This window comes from Magnolia sinica, chromosome 19 (assembly GCF_029962835.1).
Source record: "Magnolia sinica isolate HGM2019 chromosome 19, MsV1, whole genome shotgun sequence".
NCBI classification, from domain to species: Eukaryota; Viridiplantae; Streptophyta; class Magnoliopsida; order Magnoliales; family Magnoliaceae; genus Magnolia; species Magnolia sinica.
Genome location: NC_080591.1, coordinates 33,215,818 through 33,237,143, shown reverse-complemented (window position 1 = coordinate 33,237,143; position 21,326 = coordinate 33,215,818). Strand labels below are relative to the sequence as shown.

Here is a 21,326-nt window from a genome sequence, read left to right as displayed (position 1 = left end):
CCGAACGACTCCAGTTAGGGTGAGAACCCTGAGAGCTCCCGAAGAAGATTCGGAGCATGTAAGGGATATCCGCTGTAGAGATATTATTATAGAAAGGACTGTGAATATTGATCACATTGCTCGATTCAAACTGTTGCCTATTCTGTCTACCATCGGTTGGGATAACATTTTGAGTTAGGGCAGAATGACATACCGCTCCATAGCTCAAGGGATGCATGCATCAATAAGAGAGCTGTCTCTTGATAATCTGACATTCTCTATTAATTTTAGAGAAGGGACAGTTTCGATTGATAGGCACCTGATCTCAGAATTGCTTGATGTGAATGTGAATGATGAAGGCATACCCATTACCTCCCTTATTGATAGAATGTATGAATCTAAGAGTCGGGATATTACCCGTAAACTATGTCGGTATAATGCCGAATGGAGTTTTGGTAATGCTCTCCGTGCCACCCAGTTGATTCCAATACTCAGGGTACTTCATCATATTTTTACATCAAATGTGTATCCTCGTTTCGGGAATAAGTCTGAACTTACTTCCTTTATGACTCATGTCCTTCATGTCGTTGCTTCCGGCATTCCCATATGTCTTCCCTCATTGATTTGCTACTTGATTATCCAATTTCATATTCATCCGAGTCATGGTTCCATACCTTTTGCATATCTTATGACAACTCTTGTATCCATTGCAACGTTGTCATTCCATCAACCGAGGCGCCTGAGTCCACTCTCCCATTTGATAATATGAATATTAATAAGATGAACCTGACATATCTACCTGGTCAGAGAGATGAGGATGAAGAAGAAGAGGCAGAAGCACCATTACCTAAAGACACATTTATGGATGATATCTTTTGCGGAGCTAGAATCGGATGATGAAGCTGATCCTGACTATCAACCTTCCTAGGTTGATAATTAGCTTAAGTCTTTAGAAGAAAAAGTTGTGGAGTTGAAGGTATCACAGGATACTCTAGCTGAAAGTCACAAATCTTTCATGAAATACATGCAAAAATACTTTCATTGCATTAGCAAAGGACTTCACCAGATGATCCTTTCATACCTCCTCCATCTTCCTCTGGATCCGATTAGCTTGATTTCCTTCATGTTAGGTTGTATAAATTTTAATTATGTGTGTGCTTGGTTTGTTAACTCTTGAACTATGCTCTCTAATTCCTTCCTGGACTTAATTATAATGATTATGTTTTGGTTCAGTTATGCATTTTCTAGTTCTTATTCTGATGGTTCAGTTATATTACATTCACATAGTTACTCTTTCCTTTGTCAATTTGTGATGAAAAGTGGGAGAGAATACTAGAATGAATGCATGGAAAATGTTGATATCTATTGGAGTTGTGAATGACGCTATTATGCTATTTGATCTAATTGATTAGAATGAATGCATGGAAAATGTCGATATCTGTTGGAGTTGTGCATTGGAAGTATATGTTATAATATAGGTGTAGTACAAAGCAGAGAGAAGCTCACATTGAGGGGGAGTAGCAGCAAATTTAGCAATAATAACATGGATTTCAAGATATTTTTGTAATTTTTATAATAAGTGTTTTCTCACGAATTTGACAAAGGGGGAGATTGTAAGTGCTATATTGTATAAAGCACACCGTTGTTTGTCAATTTTCATTTAAACAAAACAGCTTGTGTTGTAGTTTGTCTAATGTGGATCAAGATGGAAATTTCAAGTCATGAAGTCAGTCACCTTACCAAAGTACAATTCATGAAGTTGGAAACTTCAAGCTTAAGTACAAGTCATGAAGTTGGAAAGTTCAAGCTAAAATGAGTTTAAATTCTACTACACTTCAAGTAGAAGATCAAGCTTCACCTTCAATACATTTCAAGTAAAAGATCTACTATGCTCTATTGAAGATTTAAGAAGAAGAATAAGCTTTAAACTTCAATATCCAGTCTTCTCAAGTATAATAGACCCTAGAATGACCTTAGACTTAGGTACTTTCAAAAGACAAACTTATATGGGTTTTTATACGTTAGTTATGCTTAAGTTCAACTAGTTTAGGCCTTGGTTCGACTTGTCTAAGTTGTGGCTAGACCAGTCTAAGAAAATCTTCGACCAATCCAAGTTTAAATTCCAAAAAATGGATATTTCTGTTGGTTTCTTGACTAGTCGAAGAGGGACTTTTGACCAGATTTTTATTGCTTTCTCGACCAGCCGAAGAGGGACCTTTGACCAATCGAGGGTTGCTCGGCTCGAAGTCCAGCAACTACAATCAGTCACCCTCGACCAGTAGAAGAACAATTTTATCTGATCGCAGCCAAAATTTGAAATTTGGTTAGATCTTAGACGAGTCAAAGGTGACCTTAAATGAGTCGAAGAACAACTTTTCAGCCTATAAATAGAGGCCTTCTCTCAATCCGAAATTACTCATCCAAGCTAGTAAAAGCCTTCACCAAGAGAGAGAGAGAGAAGTCCCCACTATCTTCAAGTTATTGCATGGTACTTTTAATATTTATTTATTTCTTTTCAGAAATCTTATTTTTTTCAAGGGTGTAATTACTCTTTTTTGAGATCCGAGGAATTCAAACAAGTAGTCTTTGGTTTGAATTAATTTAAAATCAATATAGAACCTAGAACCCTTGTGTGTGTTACTGGACATTGAACATTATACTTCAAGCAAAGCGGTTCTACACGCTACATCGAGAACGTCTTCAAAAAGAAGATAAGTACATTTCTATTCTTTGTATTTTGGTTTCTTTGAGATAGCTAGAAAATATCATGTGTTGGTTTTGACTGAGATGGCAAAAAAATCTCAGTGTGGGGTTTCTGTTTGTGATAAGACCTTTAAAATCACAACTGTATCAGGTTTTAAGGTGACCCTATGAAAACCTTGTTTATAGTGAAAGCCAATATCACGTGGTTTGTGATTATTGGGAGTGGAGTAGGTGTGGGTATTTGAGAACAGTTGGTGTACACACCGAACCATTATAATTCTTTGTGTTTGTAGTGAATGTTTACTTTTTGCATATGTGGTGAATGATTGTAATTGTATTTATGCAAATGTGGTGAATGCCTGTAATAGATAGCTCTTTTGGTTCTTGCTTTAGTTTGAGATCTTGATCCTTACGACTATTTGTGAAATAAGGTTGTCCTGCTTAAACTTTGTTTTGGGTGTAGGTTGTCCTACGAACTAAGTTTGAACCAATTTTTCAAAACTAGTGAGTTTATCCCTGATTTATTTATTATTTCAGCAAGTTTATTTTTATTTTGTATAGTTTAATTCAAACCCCCCCGCCCCTTTCACCCTTTTTAGGCCCTTTCATAGTTACTAATCTCTATCCTCATAGGGGCCATCGAGATAAAAAAATCCAATGAATGGCAATGCTTTCAAAGTGAACGGACATCAGTTAAAGCCATTTATTGAGAAATTTGACTTAGAGAACATGTCTATGCCTCTGACTAATCTTGTATACCAGGATTGACCTCCTAGTTTGATGGAGGTGTAGTTAGATTTATTGCTTTCATAAAATTTAGGATTAAGATAGTTTGCTTTTTGTTTGTTTAGTCTTTATGCTAACCCATCTTCACATTGAGATCCTTGGCGAAGCCTCAAAATTCCTTCTTTAGGTACTACCTTTCCATTACTTCTCCTTTCTTTTCCTTGCCTCTTTTGCATTTCATGCTTATTTCCTTTACATTGGGACAATGTAGATTTTAGGTTGGGGTGTGGATTACGTAAACTAATCAGTGCTTTCTTAGTTTTGAGCAATTTTTTTTTGAAATTTTCAATGTTTCAAGTTGAAATCTATTTAGAAAATGATAATTTATGCACTTAAGCATGGATTTGACGCTCAAGAATCACCAAGGCAAAGAATGAATCTTTGGAGACCAAGATTGAAGATTTCAAGACCCCAAGATTCAAGCAAATCAAGTGGAGAGGGAAGTGCAGAAATTCATAAAATCTAAGCTTAGATGTCATCGAAGGAGTTTCGATGACATCGAAGCCAGTCTTTGATGACAATAAAGGTTGTTCGATGACATCGAAGAATTACAGAAAAATTGAGTTTGGTTATTGGACAAACTAGATGCATTCTTCGATGACATCAAAGTCAGTCTTCGATGACATCAAAGAATTACAAAAAAATCAAGTTTAGTTGCTAGACAAATTGGATACATTCTTCGATGACATCGAACTGTTATGCAGATTTTGCGCGGACTGCATAAATTTGATGCGGTTTTTTGATTTTACATGAACAAGGCTATAAATATGGGTTTCTTAAAGACTTCTAGGTATATCTAGGGTTTGGAGAGAGAAAAAGGGTGGAGCCGTCTCCCAAGAGTTCTTCCTTTCTTTCCTAGTTTTTAATATTTTCTTTGAGGATTTGTGATCCAATCATGGCTATGGTTGGCTAGCCCTCTTAGCTAGGGCTAAGAGGTGAAGCTTATAGCATTTTTAGGATATTTTTCTTGTTTTGATTCTTGTTCTTGTTGAACTTCTTTTATTTTTAGTTGATTTTAAGGAATACTCTCAATTTTTAATGGTTTATCATGACTCAAATTACATTAGATTTGCGATAGCTTTCAGTATCTTCTTCTCTTATTTGAGATTGTGGGATTGGCAAATCCTGTTGTTTGTTATTGTCTCCTGGGCATGGTTGGGTGATGGAATCCCTTCCAAATCTTTACAATTCTCCTCCTTCGAGGCTAGATCAATGAGAAGTTCAGAGATTTGACTATCACTTTCTCTAACTGGATAGGATAGGACTCTAATTCCAGTTGGGATTCCTGAATCAAGCAAGGTAGCATCTCAATTGCTACAAGTGGATCCTTGGCACCCTAGTTTCCTTTTGATTATTGAAATCCCTTTCACAATTACTTGCTTATATTCCTAATTTCTAATTTAGATTTTTTTTCTAACTCTACTTCTAGTTACTTTCAGAAATGTACGAGTTTAGTCCCTATGGATTCGACGTCGGTCTCACCAAGATTATTACTACATCGCGACCCTAGACTTGGGGTTGTGAACTGTTCACAACCCCAAGTGTAGAGTCACGATGTAGTAATAATCTCGGTGAGACTGAGGTCGAATCCACAGGGACTGAACTTGTGTGTCTTCTAAATTTAACTAGAACTAGAGCTAGATGAAGGACTAAAAAAGAGATCTGAATTTAAAGGAGTAATTTCGAGTAATGAGTAAAATATCAATTAAAAGTGGAAACTAAGGTGCCAAGGATCCACTTGTAACAATTGAGATGCTACCTTGCTTAATTCAAGAGAGGCAACTAGAATCAGACTCCGATCCTATCTGGTTGGAAGAAGAGACGGTCAAATCTCTAAACTTCTCTTTAATCTAGCCTTAATAGAGGAGAATTATGGTGAATTGGAAGGGATTCCATCACCCAACCATGCCCATGAGACGAATGGAAAACAACAGGATTTACCAAATCCATAATTTCAAATAAAAAAGAAGATATTTAAAGCTATTGCAGATCTATTGTAATTTGAGTCACGACAAACCATTAAAAACTGAAAATATTCCTTAGAATCAACTAGAATTCAATGAAGTTCAAACATAAACATGAATCAAAGAAAAGTAAACATCTCAATCATGTTACAAGCTTCACCTCTTAGCCCTAGCTAAGAGGTTTTTCTAACCATATATATGATTGAACGAAAGTCTCTCAAACAAAGCATGAAAACCAACTAAGGAAGAAGAAGAAGGCTCTTGGACGGCAGCTCTACCCTTTTTCTCCACCCCTTGAACCCTAGAAGATGCCTAGGAATGTCTTAAGGACTTCTATTTATAGTTGTGTATCCCCTTCTTACACACTGACTTGGAATTTTTGCAAATAGCCTTAAATTACGTAATCTACATTGACCCTATGTTACAACTCTTCGCGATTTCGGTAACACCGAAGTTGTATCTGAAATTTATCGCATCTAAAATTGTATGTGCAGAGTGCTTAGGTAGCTATAGGAATTGGCTTAGGTAACACCGAAACTAACTTCGGTGGCAGCGAAATTGGCTTAGGTAGTACCAAATTAAGTTGGTTTCTTGCTAGACTATTTTGTGTACTTTAGGTGGCTACCGAAGTTGGCTTAGGTAGCACCGAACTGTCCTGTTTTTCTGTTGTTTAACTTATACTTTTACTAATCTTTTCTCCACCATTTGTACTTGGTTTCCTATAATATTTGGCATGAGAATTCTCCGTTCTTGGTCTCCTAATATCCCTTCTTTGCCTTGGTGTTTCTTGAGCGTTAAATCCATGCTTTTAACATTCTTTTCAATCCAAGCTCTTAGATTCACCTTGCAACACAAGCATGTATAAAATCTAACATTAAGTATTATCATGTTTATAAAACCAAAATATAAATGGGGGATAATATGCAATATTTGACCCTCAACACAATCCCTAACTAGCATTTTTTTAGTCCTGAGCAAAGTATGCATGAAATAAACCTCAATGCTCAATGTCCAAAACCTCTTTAGGAAAATCATCTTTTGTACACTCAAGTATGAATGAGTAGAATTAAGGTGAGAAAATGAGATGTTAAAAGCTTAGAGCCGAATCATATAAGCAATCTATCAAATAGATTCTTTATCAATCGAATCAAAGTATAAGTTTAAATATCATGTTCTTTAATGTGCTCGGTGAAAATCAACTTACTTCCCATGAACATACTATCTTTTCATCCTGCTAGCCATGCTCATCACATCAAGATTGATTTGAACTCAAGTATTGATTCCTAACTTATCCCCTTCTCCTTCTTTTCTAGTTTTTGATTTTATATCGACGTTCATTTGTATTCATTCAGTCTTTTCAGTATTTTCACTAGACATGACCTTTTTGTCAATCTCCGTTTTTTTAATTGGTTTTTTCTTCTTTTAAGGTGGATAAAATTCTTCAGACTTGATTCTCACCATCTATCAATGATTCACATACTAATAGTAAAAAATTCTAACATTATTCATAGAAAACAAATTGAATGTGTCTCGTGATTTATATTAACATGACATTCAAACTTCCTCTTAATCAATTGAGCACAAGAACCGTAATTGATATAATATTTAGATGATCAAACTCCAACAATTCAAAATTCAATCTCTACCTTGTCATCATACTCAAAGCATTCTTAAATGCACAATTCATCACTTCCCAATAGATTTAAACTTGAAACATTGAAAATTTTTAAAAATTTTACTCAAAAATGAGAAAACACTAATTAATTTGCCTAATCTCCAACCCCCAACCTAAAATCTACATTGTCCTCAACGTAATAGAAATAAGCATGTAATGTAGAAGAGAAAATGAAAAGAAAAGGGAAGTGATGAAAAGATAATACCTGAAGAAGGAATTTTGAGGCTTTTCCAATGATCTCAGTGTGAAGATGGGTCAGTACAAAAAAAAAAAAACTTAAACAGACGGTAAGAAAACTATCCTAAATAGCAAAAAGCAAACTATCCTAAACAGCGGAAAGCAATAAGCCTAACTACACCTCTGTCAGACTAGGAGATCAATCCTGGTAAACAAGATCAATCAGAGGTATGGACATGTCCTCTGAATCAAATTTCTTAATAAATGGCTTTAAACAATGTCCATTTACTTTGAAGGCATTGCTATTGTTTAGATTTCGAATCTAGATAGCCCCATGAGGATGAACATTACTAACAGTGAAAGGACCGATCCAACGAGATCAGAGTTTCCCTGGAAAAATATGTAACTGAGAATTGTAAAAAGGACTTTCTAACCTGTTGTGAATGATTTTCGAAGAATGTACTAGTCATGAAACACCTTCATTCTGTCCTTGTAAATTTTTGAGTTCTCATATGCATCGTTTTGGGTTTCATCAAGTTCATTCAACTGAAGTTTGCGCAGTGAGCCAGCGTTGTCCAAATTGAAGTTTAGATTTTTAATAGCCCAGTAGGCTCTATGTTTCAACTCCATAGGTAAGTAGCAAGCCTTCCCATAGACAAGTCTAAATGGAGACATTTCAATAGGGGTCTTGAATGTAGTAGGGTAAGCCCATAAAGCATCGATCAATCAGATTGACCAATCCTTGCAGTCAGGGTTAACTATCTTTTCCAAAATATGTTTAATTTTTCTATTAGAAATGTCATCTTGCCCACTCGTTTGTAGGTGGTATGGAGTGCTCACCTTATGAGAGATGTTATATTTCTTCATTAAGTTCGCAAATGGCCTATTACAGAAATGTGAACCTCCATCCCTAATGAGGCTTGAAGTGTTCTAAATAGGGAAAGGATGTTTTCTTTTAAGAATTTAATAACTGTTTGATGGTCATTGTTCCGGCATGGGATCCCCTCAACCCATTTAGTGACATAGTCTATTGCTACCAAAATGTACAAATTTTTAAAGGATTGGGGGAATGGTCCTATGAAATCGATGCCCCAACAATTAAATGCCTCTATGATCAGAATGTGATTTAAAGGCATCATATTTCTACGGGACAAAGCTCCCAATTTCTGACAACATTCACAAGCTTTGCAAAAATCATGAGTGTCCTTGAACATAGTGGGCAAGTAAAAGTCGCACCGCAAAATCTTGACAATGGTCTTTTTAGCAGAAAAATGACCACCACAGGCCTGAGAATGACAAAAGGATATGACACTTTGGTGTTCATTATCTGGCACACGTCTTCTTAAGATTTAGTCTGGGTAATATTTAAACAAATATGGATCATCCCAGAAGAATTTGTATACCTCGACGAAGAATATTTTTTATTTTACGCAGTCCAATGTGTTGACGTGAAACCTATGACAAAATAATTAGCAATATCAACAAACCAAGGAGAGTGAGAGACATTAAACAATTATTCGTTAGGGAACATGTCATTTATATGTGTCGTCTCATGGGAATTAAAGAGATCAAGGTGGGAAGGATGGTCAGCCACTACGTTCTCTACTCCCTTTTTATCTTTTATTTCCAAGTCAAATTCCTAGAGTAGAAGGATCTATCTTACTAAGCGAGGCTTAGCATCATTCTTAGAAAGAAGATACTTGAGCGCCGCATGATCAGTGTAGATGATGATCTTGGATCCGATTAGGTAGGACCTAAATTTGTCCAAACAGAATACTATGACAAAGAGTTCCTTCTCCGTAGTGGAATAATTCACTTGGGCAGGATTTAAGGTTTTACTTGCGTAGTGTATAACATAGGGCTTCTTTTCTTTTCTTTGGCCTAACACCGCCTTAAGAGCATAGTAAGATGCATCACACATAATTTCAAAAGGAATGATCCAATCGGGTGGCTGTATGATAGGTGCGGTGGTTAACATGCCTTTTAGCTTAGTGAAAGCTTCCTGGCATTGCTCAGTCCACTCGTATGGTACATCCTTTTGAAGTAGATTGTATAAAGGACGACAGAGGTGATTAAAGTCCTTTATTAATCGTCTGTAAAATCTGGTGTCCTAGGAAGAATCGCATGTCTCGTACGTTCTTAGGTGGAGGTAAGTTAGAGATAAGATCAATCTTATCCTTATCTACCTCAATTCCTTTGGATGAGATAATATGTCCAAGGATAATTTCCTTACGAACCATGAAGTGACACTTTTCCCAATTTAGTACTGAGTTCTTTTCCTCAATTATCCCTCTCGGTACATGAACTGAGCGATCGACAAGTTGTAATGTGGTTCGGGTGGGTTTTAATTCACCCAAACCTAGTTGTTCATAGACTGAGTAAGGAATCAAATTTACGCTTGCTCCTAAGTCAAGAAGTTCGTGCTCAATTTGGTAGTTCCCAATTACACAAGCAATGGTTGGGCTATCGAGATCTTTGTATTTTTGTGGCACATCTTGCTTTAGGATGGCACTCACTTTTTTTGTCAAAAAGATTTTCTTTTGAATGTTTTGCCATCTTTTGGTCGTACATAAATCTTTCAGAAATTTGACATATGAAGGTATTTGTTTAACGACATTCAGTAGAGGAATGTTGACCTTCACTTATTTAATCACCTCTAGAATGTCCTGAGAGTTAGAGAGAAGTTTTGGCGCCATCAACCATTGGGGGAATGGTGCAATTGGTTTACTTTGAAGTCCAGTTCTAAATCATGTGGAGTGTTGCTCAGTCTATCAGTTTCATCGACTTTTCAACCCTCACCAGAATAGATTTGTCAATTATTTTCCTACTCCTAAGAGTGGTGATAGACTTGGCCTACTCCATTTGATTTGAAGAGCTTGAGCCACTAATCTCATACTGTGGTTTTGGATTGGGAAGTGGTTAGGCTGGAAGCATCCCTTTCTCCCCAATCGCTAAGTGTGACTCTATCTTTTGAATGGAAGATGTAAGCATTCCCAATGCAGATTTGATGTCCTGATTGAATAGCTCTTGGTCTGAAATATGTTTTGGAACTGAGTCCTCTTGAGGTTTCCTTTATTTCATAAATTGGTTAAGGATCCCTTGAGGAGTAGCAATTTGTCCATTCCTCCAACCGAAATTTGAATGATTTCTCCAGCTGAAGTTGTATGTATTACAGGAGGTTCCTTTGAAAGGCCTCTAGTAGTTGTTTACGAAATTTGATTGCTCATTCAATACCTCTTAAAAAGTAGATATCATTGGACAATTTTCAGTTGTGTGTATGTTGCACGCACAAATACCGCAAACAACTTCCTTGGCCTTATCCTTCTTAAGTTTCATGGCCTCGAGTTTCCTTGTGAGACTGGCCACTTTAGCATTTATATCATCATCCTCTTTCAATAAATATATTCCACCCCTCTCCTTTGATTGAATAGTCTTAGATGTGGTGCTAGGTCTTGGGGAGATGTCCCATGATTGTGTAGTTTCAGCAAGTTTGTCAAAATAATCCCACAAATCATCAAAATTTTTGTTCATACATAAATTCTCCATTCACATCATCTCGACAAATTGGCACATGGAAGATGTCAGTCCTTCATGGAAGAAATTTGTTATGCGTCACATTTCAAAACCATGTTGTGGGCATGAACTGACGAGATCCTTGAACCACTCCCAACATTGGAAGAATGTTTCATCTTCATTTTGGGCGAAGTTCATGATTGACTTCTTGATGGTGTTCGTCTTATGATATGGAAAAAATTTCTTTATGAACTCCATTATCATGTCATTCCATGTGCCAATAGATCGCAGATATAGTGAGTGCAACCACATCTTAGCTTTTTCTTTCAAAGAGAAAGGAAAGAGTTTCAGCCTAACCATGTCCTCTAACACGTTAGGAAAATATAAAGTGGCTATAATCTCATTAAACTCTTTCAAGCGTAGGTATGGACTTTCAGATTCAAGTTTAAGGAACTTTGGAAGGAGTTGAATCACTCCTAGCTTGATATCTATGTTTCTTTTATTTTATGGAAAGACCATACAGGACGAGGAGCTCACCCCCGCCGGTTGTAAATAATCTTGTAAAGTACGAGGCAAGGGTGCATGATTCACCTCATCCTCATCCTAGACTTTCGCAACTGAAGGTTGCGATTGATTCACCTGTTGATTTACAGGTTAATTAGCGATCATCACTTCAATTGACTCTGAGGATCTCAAGTGGTGTCTAACCCTGCAATAGATAGATAACCCCTCAATGAATCCTCCTTCACTCAGGAGACATAGAGTGTTATTACGGACCCACTTGGGCATGAAACACTCTTAGCTCTCAAGTTCAAATTATAACCTAACCCTAAACTTAAGAATTAAAAACTGAAGCAAATAAGAAGCAAGAGAGAGAGAGAGAGAGTTAAAATGAGGTTACTAGAAAAGAGACTCTAGGTAAGGGTCCTACAAAATAGAAAAACAAAGTCAGTTCTAAAAACAAAGCAGAAAATTCCTATCTTAGAAATAAAACAAAAACGTTAGCCATAATCTTAACCTAATTCTAAAAACAATTAAATTTAGAAAAACTCAACCATCAGTCCCCGGCAACAGCGCCAAAAACTTTTTCACAACCCCAAGTGTAGGGTCGCGATGTAGTAATAATCTTAGTGAGACCAAGGTCGAATCCACAGGGACTGAACTTGTGTGTCTTCTGAATTTAACTAGAACTAGAGCTAGATGAAGAACTAACACAGAGATATGAATTTAAAGGAGTAATTTTGAGTAATGAGTAAAATATCAATTAAAAGTGGGAACTAGGGTGCTAAGGATCCACTTGTAGCAATTGAGATGCTATCTTGCTTAATTCAAGAGAACCAACTAGAATCAGAGTCCGATCCTATCTAGTTGGAAGAAGAGACAGTCAAATCTTTGAACTCCTCATTGATCTAGCCTCAATGGAGGAGATTTGTGGTGAATTGGAAGGGATTCTATCACTCAACCATGACCATATGACGATGGCAAACAACAGGATTTACCAAATCCATAATCTCAAAGAAAAAAGAAGATATTTACAGCTATTGCAAATCTATTGTAATTTGAGTCACAACAAACCATTAAAAACTAAAAATATTCCTTAGAATCAACTAGAATTCAATGAAGTTCAAACCTAAATATGAATCAAAGCAATGTAAACATTCCAATCATGCTACAAGCTTCACCTCTTGGCCCTAGCTAAGAGGTTTAGCCAACCATAGACATGATTGAAGTAAGGTCTCTCAAACAAAGAATAAAAACTAAGTAAGAAAAGAATGCTCTTGGACAGTAGCTCTACCCTTTTGCTCCACTCCTTGAACCCTAGAAGATGCCTAGGAACCTTATAAGGACTCCTATTTACAGTTTTTTATCCCCCTCTTATGCACCAACTTGGAATTTCCACAAATCGCCTCAAATAACGCAATCCACGTCAGCCTTGTGTTACAACTCTGCGTGATTTTGGTAGCACTGAAGTCGTATCTTAAGTTTATTGCATCTAAAATTGTATGTGTAAAGTGTGTAGGTAGCACCGAATTAAGCTTCTTTCTTGCTGGATTGTTTCGTGCACTTTAGGTAGCTACTGAAGTTGGCTTAGGTAGCACTGAGCTGTCTTGTTTTTCTGTTGTTTAACTTGTGCTTTTGGTAATCTTTTCTCCACCCTTTGTACTTAGTTTCTTAGGATCTTTGACATGAGAATTCTCCATTCTTGGTCTCCTAATATCCCTCCTTTGCCTTGGTGATTCTTGAGCATTAAATCCATGTTTTTAGCATTCTTTTCAATCCAAGCTCTCAGATTCACCTTGCAACACAAACATGTATAAAATCTAACATTAAGCATTATCATGTTCCTAAAACCAAGATATAAATGGGGGATAATATGCAATATTTGACCCTCAACATGAACATTATAGTAATGGAAGAAGGCTCAGGAAGAAGAAGTTGCAACAGAACTCTATAGTAGAAGAAATCTGCAGAGAAGAAGACAATCCAACACACAACAACAAATCAAACCAAACAAATCTATAAATTTATCTTCTATCTCAGCTTACCCTAGGAGTAATGGTAATTCTTATCTATAATCCTTAGTTATAATCTAAGTTTATGCTCATACGCTGGATTTTTTCTTTATCTAATAACACGCAGTTCTCTCAAGAGATGAATTCTTGAAGTTGCTCCTAGTGACCGATGGTGAATTTTTATTTTGTTTGATTGCACTGGTATTCTGAAAGTCCTTTCTTATAGAAGGTAAAAAGCAACCCATCTTCGGAGGAAGAACCCTACCCTTTGATTATCACCTAATCATTATCAAATTCTGCAAGTGGCTGAGTAAGCAACTAGTCTTCTCATTATCTGATCATATAAATTCGTATTAGACCTATCTACTTATTTCGGTGCTTGGGGTCAAAGTTGATCAGTTTGGATCAAGCTGCTATATCAACTCTAGCACACCCTTGCACACACACATAATAGAAAGAAAACCAAAGGATTAACTTTTTTTGACATGCCCAATGAGACTCAATAAATTACTTGGTCATCATCAATATTCCTTTTACACCGACTATACAAAAAAGAACATTGTTGATACCAGTATACTCGTCGGTACAGTAAATTCTCAGAAGCATGAGTCAAAGAGGTGATCGTAATACTTCAACAGTCATTGTTGCAGCTAAGGAACCCCCTGCTTATGAGGAGGAATTGCAAGTTCAACATGTGCTTAAACAAGGAAATCCATCACCTAGTCCAGTGCTTGTTCACCAAATTCAGATAGACCATCGACATCTCTAGTTGAACTTCTTAAGATTATGTCATCCTGGATAGTTGATATGTAAAGAGGGATCAACACATCATAGAATTGTCGTGAGTTTAGGATGAATACTGAGGAGTTCAAACTAAAGCCTTTAATAGGTGGATTACTGACCACATTGAGAGCATGAATTGGTTGGTGGCTTTTTTACTAAAAGAACACCTGTTGCACTTCAATAGCAGGCCAATACAAGCTCTATTAGGAATCGGACACCTATACCACCAATCCATTTAGTACCACAAATGCTTTAGTTGCACCAAAATACACCACTTATTCTTATCCCTGGTCCAATTTTGGATGTGTGAAATTCACCTCTACTAGTAGATTTCAGACATCTTAAATTATTCATCTCTAGCTAGGACATGCGAAATTCAGGCATCTTAAACATGAGAATAGGAATGTAATTCACAAAATTAAGAATCAATGGATGCCTGACAGGCAACCTTTGCCTATAAATTAACCATTTAATGAAGAACAATATCATGATGGTCTAGAAGTACCTCTAGTTGTTGAATAGTAATACGAGAGCGTAATCAAATTGTTCAACTGATTAAGTAGCAGGCCACTTGGCTGAACCACTACTTCAGTTTATCATATGACACGTCCTGACTAGATCAATCAACAATATCCATTAATGAGGAACTATCAACTTGACTTTATGCGATTTATAGGTGATACAGGTCAATCGGCTGTAGAACACATAGCTCGGTTTACCATACAATGTGGAGAATTGGCCAATAATAAGTATTATAAATTATAACTAGTTGGTCATTCACTCAATAGGGTAGATTTTATTTGGTATTCCAATTTTCTACTAAACTTCATACAAATTTTATATAAATTTTCAACGGTCGATCTTGCTCATTTCAGTAATTGTTAGGAGAATCGGTCGAAAAACATATTGCTCGGTTTAAGAGAGAAAAAAGCCGATGCAAGATTGCCACGACTGAAATATAATTTATCCATTTAGCTCAAGATTGTTTGGAATTCAAACTTTGAAAGAAGTTTATCACGAAAAAAATTCATAAATCTTTATGATTTGACCAGGAAGGTGTCTCGATATGAGGCCATGCTTTAAGAGTCAATGAGGTAAAAGAATTCGTCAGTAAAAACATGTTATTATGACCCTAATTACGTTGTTGCAGTGGCTGAAGTAGTGGTTAAGTAACCATTCACATGTTTAGCCCTAGTTAAAGCAGAAGCATCGACATCCTCTAATCAAGAAGTGCAAAGAACATACACCTTTGATATTTCTCATGTTGACAAAATCTTTGACATTATGATAACTAAAAATTTGATCACAATTCCAGTTAATCATAAGATTTCAACAATTAAAAAGCTAAAGAAAATTAATTACTACAAATGACATGGGATTCGATCGCATTCCACTAACAAGTGTGTTATTTTTAGGAATATTATTTAGCATAATATCGATAAAAAGGTTGCCGAAGTTTCCTAACAAAGAAAAAAAAAAAGCAATGTTGATCGATACTTATCGTTTCCATCCAATATAGAGATCAATATGCCAACCATTAATCTTCAAAGGTTGGTTCGGCCTAAGATTGATATTGGAGTGCAGATGGGTCTACCAAAGGAGTAAAATGCTAAGAGGAGTGTAAGGCTTAAGCCTGTGGTTAACCAGACCAAAGCACATCCATTGGTAATAATGTCAAATTATCAACACCTTTTATGAGAAATGTGTTGGGCTGACTCAATCAAACAAGAGATTCTAGCAACTGAAATGTCAAGAAGGACAATTAGTCAATCAGAAATATGTGCAAGGAAATGCCTTTAACCCACAGAAGGGCAAACATGTTAGTGATCACCCCGCATATGTTCAAGTGCCAAGGATGGTTAAACCTCAACTCAACCAAGAAGGCATTTGGAAAAGGCTGAGACATCCAAATTTCCCAGTGATACCAAAGGAGATGACTCGTTTTAAGATGCGATGTTGGCAAAGGCAATAAGCAATAAAGAGAAGATAGTTATCCATTATTTGAGATCAACCTTAGATGTACCTGGTAACCTGAGCGAGGCTGGTAATGCCAAAGTTAGAAGGAGAAGAATAGATATTGGCCAATATGATTGAACTTATTGTGGGCCATGATTCAATAAAAAATCATAATTGGGATAAGGTATGAATAGATATGGAAGAATCAACCAAATATTTAAGTGATGAAGAGTTCTCAGATGATCTTATGATTGAAGGATTGCTTATTAAAGCAAGAGCATTAGAATCATCCCCTTCTAAGCTGGGTGGAAGAGTCACCAATGGAGTTGCACATGAAATGGATAATCAACCGAATTTAGAAACACCTCGGGGGCATTGTTTGAATTCGGTCATACAATTTGGCATGTTTCCATCGATTACATTGAATTGTAATATGGTGCTGACACTACTATTAAGTTTACAGGTTAAGTCATCTCAATCAAGCATGATGGAAGGAGATGCAGAAGAGTTAGGCCCTCTAATAATTATATGTCATAGATCCTTTGATTCTAATTAGGAAGCCCAAATGGTGTCAACCACAATGGTCAAACTAGGGTTCCCTTTCAAAAAAATAATTATTGAAAGGTTGACTCTCAGAATGACCCAACACTTGAAGCCATTCTATATTTTCGTTCACCTAGAATGGCGCTCAATCACTTGGGATCTAATCGATAACATAGCTGTTGTTAACATTCTCCTAGCTAGAATCATGGCCAAATTGGGAAAGATTTAAGATGATCTTATCTTGACCGACATCACAATGTGTAATTTTGCTAGAGGAATAACACAAACGCATGGAGTTTTACTGGTAGAATTAATGGTAGGAACAAGAAGGTGTTGGCCGCTTTCTTTGTGGTTGATACTTCATCAAATTACAATGTTTTTCTAACAAGATTGGATTCATTTGTTCTCGTGCATTCCATCATCTGCAATAACTCAAAATTTTATGTATGCTAAAATGTTAAGTTTTTAATTTTTTTTAAATGATCAAATCAGTTACAACAATCCTAACCCTTGTCTTATCCAATGAACCATTCTCTCTTTATATTAGGGTGGGACGTCCTCCCCAATCATAAAGAAAAAAACTAGAGAGGAAAGAAAGGGGGAGAGAGATAGATAAAGAGGAAGAAGGGCTTATAAGTTTAGTCTTTTATTTAATATTAATTTATTTATATTATTATTATGTTTTAGACCTGCATGATGGACTGTGGGGATTTACCATGGGTGCAACCCATTACACATATATCAATATGTGTGTATATGCACGGTGCACCTTAGAGCACCTCACGCGTGTAAAACAAGTGAGCAAAGCAAAAACGTAAAGATTTGTTTCACTTTTACTTAAGTTATGTGTTGGGCTTATTAGTGCATGTGCGGCCCGATTGAATCGGTCCATTAGATTATGAGGATCAAAATATGAAAATTAGGTCAAATCAACATTTAGGTGATTCATAATATCCAAAATAGAATTCATGGTACATTCACCGTTAGAAGATCTATCGGGGCCACGAGGACTTCCAATGAAGATACTAATTCTTTTAACCCTTCGAAAATAATTGAGTGAACTAATGAACAACTGGAATATTAGATTGACAATTAAGAGGGCCCGAGATAAGGTATATGTTTTAATGGTGGAAGAACGATCAACATTGTTCATTATGGTACAGTCCACCAGAATCACTAATCTGGCTCAATTTTTTACCAGTGTCTTAAAATGATGTTGGTGAACTATTGAATGGAATAGATTTAGTGCACACACATCATGTGTGGACCATCAGGAAAAGAAATTAATATAAAATATGTATAAAACTCTCTGACTTACAAAAGCAAAATTTATGTATTTATAGAACCAAATTTGATTTGGATCCATGTGTCATCTATGCAGGACTGTCTTGATGTAAGTGCAAATCCACACCATCTATTGATCTTGTCACTTAATAAGAGACTTGGAGTTGAAAATTTTACTTAAAAGAAAACTCAGGTGGACTATAGTGTCTTAAACAGTGAAAATGAACGGTTACTATTAAGCATTCGTGTGGGCCACAGAAGTGTTGTTTCATGAAGATTTTTAGGCTCACTCCTTATGTGGGGTGTAAGACCCGTATCCTAGCCTGTACCATTCTGTAGGCCTCCTCGGTCCTCCCGATCGAATTTCAGCGACACACGATCTGTTATCGACATTTGCGCGTGATCCTGAGTCATGTCCCGTATATCAGAGTTGGCTCGAATCGAAAGTTGTATCCTTGTGATTGTGCTGTCACCACAGTTCCGATGCCATGTCTTGCGCATCGAGGTGATACCCTGGCCAGAAGATGTGGGCCCACGTTCATTCCGAAGAAATGCTGCGCGTTGCGAATTCTGAGAGAATCTCTATAACATGTCCCATTAATCAATCAATCATTCAAGTACACACACTATCTCAAGTACATCACCCATACCCCATGCCACCTCACCCTCCCTCACAATTCAACTCTCTCTCTCCCCATCCATACCTCCTTTACATAAATTTTAACCCAACCCATGCTTTCTCATTCCCATCCCTTACAACAACCATTCCATCCATCCTTTTTTCCATCATTTCTCTCTCTCTCTCTCTCTCTCATTTCTATCTTCACACTCCAACCCCAAGAGAAACACTGAAATGTCTAAGATCTTCAAGCCTTCCCAGAACAACAAGTGTGGCCCACTTTCCCACCCTGTCATCTCCCATCTAAACCATTCATTCTTCATCAACCTCCATCAAAATTGAAGGCAGGGAGCAGAGGAGTCCAAGGAGCTAAAGAAGGAGGCCAAATGTGGGTGATCCACCCTTGATTTTGAACTTTAGGGCCCACTTGATATGGGACTCACTTGATGTATGCATTGTAAAAGGGAGGGCTCATAGTGGCGGGGTCGCTCCCCTCTTCACATCTCGCTCTCTAACTCTATCTTCCATATTCTTCAGCCCACCATGATGAATGTATTTTATCTATGTCGTCCACCGAGTGGTCCCACGTGGCAGTCCATTTGGACGGGCATGATTAAAGGAAAGCACAAATATTAGTTTGATCAGTGGAGTGACCCATTGGTGTGGACCCCACCATATATTTGTGTTGTAGGTGTACTAGTGCTACTAGACGTAGGCAAAACACAAACGTCAGCTGATCTAAATGCTATGGTGGGCCACACCATGTGGACCCACCCTACTGCTTATGAGATCCAAACCGTCCATCCAGCGTCCAGACTCTCTGGACACTAGACCGAACCATGTTAAATGTTATATATTATATAATATAGATGTGGTGGGCCCCACATGGGACCCATCTGTTTTGAGAATATGTTATAATATATATATATATATAATATAATATAATATACATATTATAATAAATATGTGGTGGGCCCCACGTGGGACCCATGTGTTTTGAGAAATAGATTGGCTGGGTACCCCACTCTGATGGATGTGTTCCATCCAAACCGTCCGTCTATTTGGCGATTCGTCTCAAGGCCTGAGATCAAAAATAAGACAGATCTAGTATCAAGTGGACCACACTGCAGAAATAGTGGGATTGAACGTCCACCATTGAAATCCCTTTTTTTTGGAGTGAAGAAGTTATGGATCAATGTGAAATTTGTTTCTCCACTTAATTATGGTCTTTGTGACCTTATGAACAGACTGGATGAAAAATAAACACTATGGTGGGCCTAGTGGAGTTTTGATGGTGGAAATCATTATCACCACTGTTGTTTGTGGTATGACCCAGATGATCTTTTGATATGATTCATTTGTTTAGATAATGCTCTCTATAGATGGATGAATGGTGTAGTTGTTGTGGCCCATTTAATACAGCCCGTTGGATGTATTTGGGGCTCAATCTCAAACTCTAGCAGTCACCGCCTCGTATTAGCGTAACTCTTCTATCTGCTCTGTGCTGCCAGAAATCGACACTTGATAATGTCAATCTTCTCTGAGGTCGCCTGCACTAACTCTGGACCAATCAAACTCTTCTCGCCAACCTCTGCCCAGCAATACATGTGAAGTAGAAATTTCCATGCTAATTTAGTTATAAATTGCATAGTGAAGATTTGCCTCCATTGTCCTTAACTTCCAATATTAGTTGGCTCAAACATATGGGATGTTCCTTTTAGTGAAGGTAGAAGGAACTCTTAAACAATTTAAATGATACCGGTCCATTGAGATTTATATGTCATCTTGTTGAAGGAATCCCTCTTGGCCTTCTACGTTCATTGATTTCCTATTTAGATAAATTGTCTTTATGAATAAATTGTAGATTATAAGGAATGTAAACTCATCCATGCTATTGATACTCCATTTTTGATAAGCCTTGAGAATCTAAATCTATTAGTGTTATATATATAATATTTAATATTCTGATTTTAGATTTATTTCTTCCATACGTACCTTAAGAACAATAAAAATATCAATTCATTCCTATGTTATATTGATGAGCATCAGGAAATGCTTTATTCCCTATTTCTCAAACCTTAAATTCAATAACAAGGTGGATAGAATTTAGTTTTGTATCCCTATGTCATATTAGTATTTGCTTGATTATATGTATATTTCAATTAGTAATGACAAGAGTTATGAAGTTTCAGTTCATTCTATCTTACAAATTGTACAATGAAGATTATGTATGAAATATTATTTTTTGCAAGAAACGTAGCTTGAACTTGTTAACAATTAATCATAGTTGACATGTCACATTTATGGGCCCTCATTTGGACCTAGAGAAATTAAAAAGGATTTATGATGAGCTCATGTTTGGATGTTTTATATCTTATTAAAAGGCCTCAAGCTTTAATGATGTTTATGAGAGCAATCTTGTTAATCCTAAGGAATGTACATGGGTATCATGGTGCATAACATTCATGCATGACATTTGAGCTTTACCGGGTGCTCGATATAAGTCACGTTCTATTAAGTTACTAATAGTTTTATTACTTTAGTTAAACCCTCAGATTATATGCATTCGTACCACTATGGGCCGCTCTCTTTACATGAGGCATTTCCAGGATTTTAGGACCTCCTCGGGCGTATCCTAAATATTTTTTCAGGAGGTTAGACATCCTTGGGCGCACTCACTTACATGGCCTTTTCTAGGTAGTTAATCTATCGCAGGTGGTCTTTTCTTTTGACGTGGCCTTTTCTAGGTAGTTAATCTACCGTGGGCGGTCTTTTCTTTTGACAGTTGGATGTGCATCCCTAGATCTGTGACTTGAGCATACATTCATACA

General features: G+C 36.8%; 1 non-coding gene across 1 annotated transcript; it reads left to right on the top strand.

Moving 5' to 3' along the window:
• Positions 1 to 10,906: 10,906 nt before the first annotated feature.
• Positions 10,907 to 11,013, top strand: LOC131235873 (small nucleolar RNA R71). The gene has a single exon (XR_009166390.1). It is a non-coding gene; the product is annotated as a small nucleolar RNA R71 (small nucleolar RNA).
• Positions 11,014 to 21,326: the final 10,313 nt, after the last annotated feature.